We start from the raw sequence: 10577 nt of genomic DNA on the forward strand, positions 1-10577 counted from the left end.
CACCCCTGTTCCCTGGAGCCCTCCTCCCTCGGCGAGATGCGGTATTATGCAAATCCTCCTGACAAGGTCCTCCCTGCTTTTGGGGAGGGAGCCGTGGCAGCACTTTCTGGTAATCGGGTTGGCAATCGTGAAATGCACAACGTGCCGGCTGCCGCCTAAATCCCGGAGCCACTAATAGTTTCCTGCCCGCTAAATCCCTCCTCGCGTTGTTTAACTTTTAAACCCAAGGCATATTCCCAATCAAAGAGGCTCTGTGTCACGCTCAGTCCATCTCAAAGAGCCTGGAATTAACATCTCTTCATGGCTCAGCAGTGCCTGCTGCACTGAGCTACTGCACTTTCCTTATTAATATTTATGACGAGGAGAGAAAGTTGCATAAATCTTAGTTGATACTTAATTAAACCCCACTTCTTTGGATTCCTTCCCTTTCAGCCTCACTTAGTGGGGCCTGTGTGACTATTAGATGCTCATCCTGCAAAGAATAGGCTGCTCACGCCGTCGCACACACAGGGCTAAATAGGATTTAATGTCCGCGGCCACCCCTGCTTATCTCCACCGAGTGTTCCCCCTTTCAACCAGCTTGCTTTTGTCATCTCCGTCTTGCCTGGCTGTAGGCTGGGGTTTAAGATTATAAAAGCCCCATAGGCTAATACGATCCGGCGCTAAAAGCACAAGCCCAACGGCAGCCTTTTTTGTTTTGTTTTTATCTGTGTCTCGCGTCTGATCCGTGGCGTGATTCATAAGAAAACAGTTAACACGCCGCTGACATATCTTTGATACAATGATCATACAGAGGAAACAGCTTGACCCCTGAAGGTTCTCTCGTACGGCAGGATTGACACTTCACATTGACTTTGCTTCAGGCTTATCAACAAATCTAAGCCAATTTTATTAAAGAGCCGTGTGTGGTGTGTGGAACATGCCAGTTAGAGACAACTTTATTTATAGACGGCTCAGGAGCACAGCCAATGTTTGTTTGGGTTTCCTTCTCCTTCCAATTTGGGGGTGGTTGTTTTTTTGCTGGGAAATTCACCTTGTGCTAATAAACACAGACCTCTGATTAAGGCTGGAAAATGGGGCAGAGCCAGATACCCCGTGGCTGTGCTGGGGGGAGGCAGAGGGGCCATCGGATCCCCCTGCGAGGATAATGAGGTCTGTCGATGAGCAAGTGGCGGTTGGCGTGAGATGTAAAATGTAGCCGTTGTGGTCTCTTGCCGCGGTATTGTGGCAGTAAATCACGTCAGAGTTAGTGCAGAGGTAATTACTCGCGCTCGCCCTCCCCCGTGACGGATTCAATCAGACCTGATTTGCTGGAGTCAAACATTTGGAAAGTCTTCCCGACACGAGCGTGGCAGGCGAGGGAGCCGATGGCAGTGCCAGGGCTCTGCCACCACACACCACGCAGAAACCAGGTACTTGGCAGGGGGGTTCAGAGAGAGATTTAATGAATGTAGTGATGGGTCCCAGAGGATGCTCGCGGGTTGTGGAGGCTCTTCCCTGGGCACAAGATGCCTAGGTCCGGCGCTGAGCTCTGGAGACCACTTGGGCATGTGGCGCTGAGATGAGCAGGACAGATGAGCCCAGGGAGGCAGCCGCAAATGCACGTGGGTGTCCGCAGTGCCCCCATCGTGGTGCTCCTGAGCCTCTCGTGTGCCTACACCAGGAGCGGTACGCGGGGCTCCCTCCTGTCCATGCCTGTGGGCCCGTGGGAGGGTGCTGGGTCCCCACCAGCATGGGAAGGGTGCCTGTGGGAAAGACAGGGGAAAGACATACAAAAAACTAGAACTCTTGGTTCCAAAGTGATACCTTTTATTAGACCAACTGGAAAATGGCAAGAAAATTGTCCTTTTCTGCAAGCTCTTGGGATCAAAGTCCCTTTGTCAGGCTCTGGGAAAAGCGTAGATGGTACAAGATGGTAAAAAGTCCCCATAGGTAGGAAATAAACTTTATTTTTGCACAGAGGGAGCTGAAGATGGATTTTGGATTTTGGATTTTAAACTTCATTGCAGACCAACAAGGAAGTTTTTTTGCCTCCCTGCCTGCCATCTGACACCTCCAGGGAAGGACTTCTACCTGCTCAACACATCAAAGAGCCGCTCAACACAGCTCACAAAGACCCTCATGGACCCAGAGGGACAGACTTCCATCTTAAGTTCCCTCCCAAAAAGTCCTTGGGATGGAAGCAGGCTGTCCATGGGAGGCTGTGCTCCCAGGAGGCCTTGAACCACCACTGAGACTAGGGTGGCTGCTTCACTACCGCGTGCTGAGAAATCATGGTGGGTCGGACCCCAGACTCCCACGCAGTGCGTCCTGCTCTGGGCAATCGCTGCCACGAGCCAGCTGCTGCTCGGGATGGTGGGGAGGAACATCAAACCGGGGACACATTGGTCCCGGCTGCTCCCAGCCCGCTATGGGCTGCAGCATGGGGGGCACGTAGCAGCGGGAGCCCAGACTGTAGAGGTCCTGATTCCTGTAACCTGGGGTAGACCCCAGCCCCAGGCCTGTGCCCCACAGGGCCTGCAGCTGAGACCAGGGTAGAGCCCAAGCCTGAGACGACCCCTCCACAGAGCTGACGTTCATCATTGATGCCTCAGACAGCCGGGACATTGCTTAACATCCCCTGTGCTCAGCACCTGCGCCAGCATAGTCTCATCTAGGGGCTGAGGGCTGAGCCACCTCAGCTGCAGCCCAGGCAGGAGGTCCTGGGCCTGCCGGGGCAGCGAGTACATGCAGTGAGCCCTGACTTTGCAAACTCGGCTTCCATTATCAGTCACATCCTCCCACCCACCTCTTCACTCTACCCAAATTTGACACCACAATGAAAAAAGATTAGGAGCATTGACAGGCCTGCAAAGGTGACAGCTACAAAGAAATATGGAGCAATCACATTGTCAGAGTGCCTATTAGGAACCTAAAAAACCTCAGCTCGCCTGCACAAGCAAACCTGATTTATTGCACTGCGCAGTTCATGAACTCATCAGTGGTTTTGCATGGGGAAGAGATGGATTTTCTCGCCAACGTTTATGGTGTGAGCAGACTGTCCTGCCACTTGTTTGGTGCTATCACAGCCACACCGCCAGCAGGGGAGGGAAGGGTAGCAGGGCTGGACCCTCGCTCGAGCTCGGGCAGAGCCTCGCATTGCAGAGTCAGTCAGTGGGAGAGCAGAGCCTGTGACCAGCAAGGCTCCTCTTGCAGGACCGAACACGCCACTGGGTCAGAAACTCTGGCTGTCCCACCAGAGCACCTGTCCTGCATGCTTTCTTGACAGCCATCCAGGTCAGAGCCTTCTCTTGCCTTGGGGTTGTTCAGCGCCTGGCACGAGGGGGCTCACAGCTGTCACCGGGGTGCAGACAGTGAAAACCATTTCATGGAGCTATGGAACGAGCCTGTGGCCTGTGGAGAGAAGCCCACACCTCGCACTGGACAGCCCTCTTGGCAGCCCAGGTGCAGCAGGAGGGAAGGTGCAAGGCATGGGAGCCGGTCAGGCTCTGGGCTCTTGCTCCCTTGTTGGTTGCGCGGTGCTGCCTACCCTGACGGGACCTGCTGGCAGGTGCCAAGCGGAGGCTACGAGAGCGGCGGATGCAGCTGAGAGGCCTTCCCTGTAGCTGCTTCTTGTCTTTCACAGCCCCTGACCAAGCAGGCACCCTGTGACCGCACGCCCGCCTGCCCGGCCGTCACTCCGATGAGATCACTCCCCGCCAGACACCACGCGGGCGCCCAGCACCAGCCGGCCACTGCCCTTTGCACATCCCCATCCCAGGGCTCTCGGCTCCAGAGACTCGGAGGTGCAGCTGGACACCAGGGCCCCAGCACAGAGTTTCCCCCGGACCCGTGGGCCCTGCCAGCCATGGCAGCTCATGTCTTGGCTGGGGGCTCAAGCAGCTGCCATGTGCGGTATGAGGATGTGGCTGTGAAAGCCCAGTGAGCAGCTCCTCTCCCTCCCAGGGCCTTGCTCAGGCCCAGCTTCCCTCGCTCACAGACAGCCTGAAGCGTGCGGTGAGCTGGTGCCCAGGGCCGTCAGGCTCCCAGGTGCTCGGCCGCGTGGTTCCCCAGGCCGCAGCCTCCTCCACATGGCACATCTCAGGCTCTCATCTGGGAATCTGCATCCTGTCCAGACCCAGGCACTGCTCACTCCCGTGCCTGCAGTGGAGGCACTGCCACCCCACTGCCAGAGCCGGACACGGGAGGTGACACGTGGCGGGGCACGGTGTGCAGATTGGGCAGCCTCTCCAGGCTCCAGGATCCTGGAAAGAGCCCAGTCCTTGGCCAGGAGGGCTTGGCTGCCCAGGGTAGAGACGTGGCGGAGGTGCTGGCTTTTGGACACAGGCTGTCCTGCCCTGTGTGGGCTCAGCCCCCACACCCAGCGCCCTGTGGAGCTGTGAGGGACTCACCCCATGGGTCCCATCCAGCCTGGCCTGGCCGTCGGGTGCCTGCATGAGCCGGAGCCCAACCGGGACCCGCTCTCCCCTCCCTGAAACACGCCAGCTTCCAAGGGCCCCGTGCAGATGGGAGCAGCTGAGCGGCGAAGGGTGGTGATTGCCTTCCTTTCACTTGTAACAGAGACCTTTATAACTCTCTGGGGAGGGAAGAAACAATAATGCTCCTTCATGGATGAAGTGCTCTGAATAAAGTGTATATTTTTTAAAATACTAGTTCTACAGTTATTGAAACAAATTATGGTTAAATGCCTGCACGGCATTGCAAGGGGGCTAATTTGCTGATAAAAAGCGCCCCCAGTTAAGCCCTCAGCCATTATTTTGGCATTAGCATTTGTTAGCAGCCCCCAGGACCACAGACAGAGGTGGATTTCCATGTCCACCCACAACCTGCCCTGCTCCGTGCCCCCCACAACACCAGCTCCTGCTTAGCCGGGGGCACCAGTGTCCATGTCACCAGCAGGATGTGAGCGAGCCCGGAGGCAGGTGTGCAGCCAAGAAGGTCAGGGCACTTCACAGCCCGACTGGCACAAGCCACGGCACCCCGGGCACTGGCTCTGGCAATGAGCAGAGCCACCCGTGGTATTGTCTCTGGTGCCACCCTCAGCACCACATGACACCAAGCCCTGGGGGGACTGGTGAAGACTGCCCAGCTCCGGGGAAGGCAGCCACCACATCCAACCCTGGGACAAATCCTCATGGCCACAGCGGCCACGGCCAGCTCTACAGGCGGGGGCGGGGGGCAGGGTGTCATGGCAGCCTCGTCCCCTTGGGCTGGTGCCGGGGTGGGGTTGCCCGCACATGGCCCGTGCGCCAGCTGTGCTGTGGAAATGCAGGGCCAGTGCAGCAAGCTTTGGGCTGCCAGTCTGGCCACTCTCCCATCCTCGACACCCCTGGATGGACACAGCCCTGGGACTGGCACAGGACATGCAGCCAGGGCAGGAAGGGCATTGGCATTGGCACACCTGGCCCCTGCTTCTACACCCCGCAGCAGGCAGGGCCTGGCCCAGGTGTGCACGTGTGTACAGGTGCGTGTGCAAGGGGTGATCCAGTTGGACAGCACCGGCAGCAGGAAGCCACGCGGGTGCCGTGGGAGGGGCTGGCCAGCCCGGAGAGCTGGTGTACATGGCCCCAGGCCCCCGCAGGGGCGGCAGCTGCGCCGGCTCGGACACAGCACGGGGAGGGTCAGCCGGGCCAGGCCGGCCCCCGGGGATGAAGGCACCAGGCGGCCACGGCAAGCTGGGCTGCAGCGTTTTTTGTGTGCTAGAGACACTGTTGTCATAGCAACACTACTCCGATCATATCATAGCCAGGAAAAAAAGCAGTTTTATTATCACCATGAATCTTCCTAAATTAACCCCTTGCATGTCTGATTAGCCCGGCGCCTGGGCTGGAATAGCGGCACGCTCGTTAGAGGTGGGGCTGTTGTGGGCTGGGGTGGAAGCCACGGCCGCCCTGTAACGCCCCGGCCCCGTCTCGCTGCTGCCCATGCAGCCCCTCGGGGATCTCGGCGCAGTCGCCCCTATGCCGGGTCTGCCCCGCTGGTGCATCGCTGGTGCTTTGAGGCCTCCCGGCCTGTCCCCCACTCTGTCCAGAGCAAGCCGGGCGAGAAGGACCACCCGCCTTGCCCATTGCCTCATTGCCAAGTCATTAAATGTTCTCGATGCTAACTTGTGAGAGAGCGAACGGTTCTGATTCCCAGGCACGCGTGACGCCCTCCCACGAGGCCCCAGCCTGGGCGATCTTCCGGCATCCCTGTTCCCTTATTGCAGGAGCAGGTTTCTGCCTTAGCAAAGCAAACGTCCCCTGTCCGCCACGGGCATAAGGCCGTCAGGGGAAGAGCGAGGCATGTTCACTGCACCTCGCCAATGCTTTGTATGAATCTGGGCCCTTCCCAGAGCTGACATGTCTGCAAACTGGTGGAGGGGGCTTCCTCTCCATGGTGCCATCGCAGGCGTGTGGGTAGCATGGGGTGCAGACCTGTCGGCCAAGCAGCCGGTGCTAGGGCAGGGAGCACCGGACAAGCCCCGGCAGACCCAAGGGCTGCCCGGACCACAGGCAGGGGTCTTGCCCCTGCCACGAGGTGCAAACTGAAGCCCTGCTCAGAGCGTGGGCCCAAGGCCCTGGCTACAAACCAGTCCCTGGTCACTCAGGCAAGCAGGGCAGGAGGCCACACGGCTCCCTGTGTGCTGCTGGTGCAGAAACCGGGGTCCTGAGCCCAGCAAACCTAACAGGTCATTAGGCTAAAGCTGACATTTGGCCTAATTAGTGGCAGCAACACCTGCCACCCCCAGAGCAGCTGCACTCCTAGAAACCTCCACGGCTGCTCCTCGCCAAGGAGGGAGAAGCGCAGACCTGGGTGTGTGTGCAGGGCGCAGGCTCCGCGTCCACCGTGGCGCAGGGACGGCCCCTGGGGAGGGTGCAGCAGGCCCTGCTGCCCTTGGCTGGGCGCGAGGGCAGGGGTAATTAGGGAGAGGCGCCGCGGCGACAACATGCAATGAGATGCTAAAAACCTCCCCTCCAGACTCAAGTAAATCAGACGTGACTTTGACAAGGTGAAACCAAAGTGATGAAACCAATCCATTCTGCTTGGGGAATCGATCTCCCCCAGCAGGGAGTAGAGAGGCCATCGATTCACAGCCTCAGCAGTCAAGGAATGTCAAGCTGCCTGATCTAAATTTCTATATGCATCACTCCAGGTTACATGATGGAGAAGCCCACCACGTGCCGGGCTCTCGCCCGCTCCGGCTCTCTGCTCCGGCGCTGGCTGCAATTTACCAGTTTAAAAAAAACCTGCGGTAGCAATTTGTGGGGGAGGTGGCTGCCCCAGAGAGCCCACGCGCCCCCTTGGCTCTGCACTCAGCTGAGGACAAGCGCAGGTGCCTCAGGAAGTGCCTTGAACCAGCAACAGAAAAATAGCTTTGCCCTTAGAGAGCGCCTGTCGCCTGCCGCGTCCTGCCTGGCCGCCCCCATGGCCCTCCTAGCAGGCCAGAGAGGTGGCTAATGAATTAGGAGCAGAGAGGAAGGCAGGTGCCCACGGTGGTGGGTTTCCTTCCTAGGCTTCGCAGGGCCCTCATGCCATGATCTCCCCGTGTTGCATGTGCTGTCATTTCTGAACACACGGGCATGTGCGTGCACGCTCAGCTGAAGACCGGTGGTGCTCAGTTGCTTCATTGTAGCAAGGAGGAGATTTGCCGTGAGCTTGCCACACCTTGCCACCCATCCCTGGCGTGGCTGGCACAGGCCATGCACTCGCCTGGTCCCCAACACGACCCACCTGCAGGGTCCGGGGGTCCCACAGCCGTGGGACTGGCAGGGACCTGAGGGGTCACGTCTAGTCCAGGCCCTGCCTAAGGCAGGATCAGTCCTGTGCAAACCAGCCCAGACAAACCCGGTGTGCGACCCCGGGGAATTTCCTCCATTTCTGGTGTCGGTGGCATCTAGCTTCTGCGCTCCCCTGGCCGCTCCTGGGCGGGAGGGATCCGGTGAGGCTCGGGGCCAGGCAGGACCAGTCGACGGAGCAGATGGCGCCCGGGCGGCTGCGGGTGATCTGCACCTGGGAAGCTGGCAGGGCTGAGAGAGCGAACTGTGTCCTCGCTGTGAGAGCAGGTGTCGCCATTAACTTTTCATTTTTTGGGATGAAATATTGATGAGGGAACATGGCTCTGGCTGTGCTGAGCCGCGGCCAGTGGCCGCGCAACGGCGCCTACGGGGGAAGCTGGGGAGTGCGGGGCTGGGGCAGGGCCATCGGCCGCTGTGGCTGTGGGGCCAGCCGGGGCCCTCGGTCATGCCCGCGTGAGAGCAGATGTCTGTCTCTGGGGAGAGGTGGAGAAAGGCGATGAGCTCTGGAGACCTGCAGGCTTGCGTTGTGTTTTACCACTTCTCTGGGACTGGCAGGCTTCACGGCCAGGGGCATTTTCTGCTTTCAGCTCCCAGCCGGAGGTGGGGACGGGCTATCAGGGCCTGGCCGAGGGGAGACGGGGACGTGGAGCTGAGATGAGCTGAGTCTGCAATGGTTTGGTTGGGGTTTGCCCTGCCCAGCTGCCCCCGGCCCCAAGAGGGGAGGCCTGCCCAACTCTGGGCATCCTCTGCACGCCTGCCCTCCCGGAGGGGTTTCTGCATCCTCTCAAGGACGAGGCCACCGTTGCATCAGCGCAGCGCGGCAGCGAGCTCTCCGCACTCGCCCTCATTCGAGCATGGTCTTTGTGGAGTCAGGCACAGTTTGCACCCTGGAAGCAACCTGGACGGACTTCTGGCCTGATATTGTTTAATCCAACCTGCGATACTTAGGTCCGACTGGTCAGGCGTCGTGCGTTCGTCGGTGCAAGCATTTCTGGAAGAGATGGTGCTTTCTTGCCAAGCTGGCATTGGGTCTCCTCGAACATGCATGCACCGGGCGTGGATGTTCAAACCTCTGCAAACACGTGGCGCGGAGGCTGAAGCCTGGATGCTTTGATCCAGTCTAGCCCCAGGGCTGCAGCAGGAATGATCCAGGCCAGGTCTCTCCCGCATCCTTGTGCCCCCGGCCTCTTCCTCGCTTGTACCCAGCTCCAGGGACTGAATTGCACCAGCAAAGGCCTCTTGCACGCGGGAAAGCATGGCTGCGCTGCGCGCCGGGCTGGGACCGTGCTCTCCTGAGGGATGCCCAGGGCTGGCGGGGACGCCGGCGTGGAGCGCCCCTCTCCCACCAGCCCGCCAGCGAGCACCGCCGGGGCAGGGGGCTGCCGGGAGCCTGTCGCCGACTCTGCAGCCCGTGGAGCAGGCCACACGTGGCAGCAGGGAAAAGCAGGCTGGTATCAGTCAAATAATCCCCCTCATTAGTCTTCTGGAAACCCGAAGATAAGGCGGTGAAAGGGACAGCTGCTCCTTCTGTTGTGAAGTGGGTGGGGGTTTCCTGTAGCAAATTTGTCAGTGACAGGAGAATTTCCCACATGAAGGATTCCTCCCAAGCACCTGACGGCACGGCTCAGCTACAGCCCAGCGTCGTCGAGCCCGCAGCGCGTGGCCCCCGGGCTCTGGGCAAGGGGGCGCGGCACAGGAGGGCCACCCCTGCGCCCGGGGCGCGCGCTGCCCCCCTCGGCAGGGCACCGGGCCCCTGGGCTCAGAGACGCCCCTGCGGAAAGGCCCTGGCAGGGCCCGCGGGCCCGGGGCAGGGGGCAGCTGGAGCTCGCGCCCCCCGGGGGCTTCACGCACGGCTTGAGCTGGCTTGATACCAGGGCACCTTGGGCGAGCCGCAGAGGGAACGTGAACCCCTGACCCGGGACCACTCTGCTGTGACCCCCCGTGCCCGTCTGAGACATCGCAGAGGTGGGGGCACACCACGTCCTGTCGGAAGAGGGAGGTTTTTGCACGTGCTTTTCTCTCTGGGAATATGTTCTTGAAAGCATCGCAGGTCCCCTTCTAGCAGCCCTAGCATCCACACGCACACGACCGCGGGGTAGTGGACCGGTTTCGGATTCCCCCGTGCTCCGCCCTGCCCCCTTGCAGCATGGGAGCCAGGCGGCAGCATCCTGCCAGCACACGAAACCCAGTGGAACCAGTGGCGCTGACCAGCCGAGTTCCCATCGCCGCTGCTGGAAGCGCCAGGCAGAAAGCAAACGGCCCCAGCGGCGTGGCTGTCCGGCGGCCTCCCCGTCTGCACCGTGCACGGCATGACCGTGATCGCTCGCTGGCGCGAGAGCAGCTGGGTGTAACTCGGCAGGGCCCCTTTAAGACGCCTGTCTCGTTCTGCTCCCTCGAATGCATCACGGGCTGACAGGCAGATTTGGAAAGGGAGAAGTGCCCGTGAACAGGATCATTCTTTATGCAGAACACACCGCGGCTGAGGCCTCGCAGCGCGATGCATCGAGCGAGCGGCGCTTCGGTAAAGTTCTGCTTCCTGCAGAAATCCTGACGTGGGGGATTCAGGGATGCGAAATGCCGGCAGCGCGCGGACCGAGCCCAGCGCCTGCACACCGCCTTGCGTGCAGGGCCTTGCACTGTCCAGCCCCTTGCAGCCTCTCGCGCTTGGACTTGCAGATTAAGTACTGTGTAACAGGATTACACTTGGAAGACTTGTTTCCAAGTAGCAAATAGATGTCCCATATTATTCTTTACTCTAAGCAGTTGTTGTTATATCTTATTCATCTGGAAAATAATTTC

The sequence above is a fragment of the Gavialis gangeticus genome, unplaced genomic scaffold (assembly GCF_001723915.1).
Source record: "Gavialis gangeticus isolate Ggan-Ray unplaced genomic scaffold, GavGan_comp1, whole genome shotgun sequence".
Lineage (NCBI taxonomy): Eukaryota > Metazoa > Chordata > Crocodylia > Gavialidae > Gavialis > Gavialis gangeticus.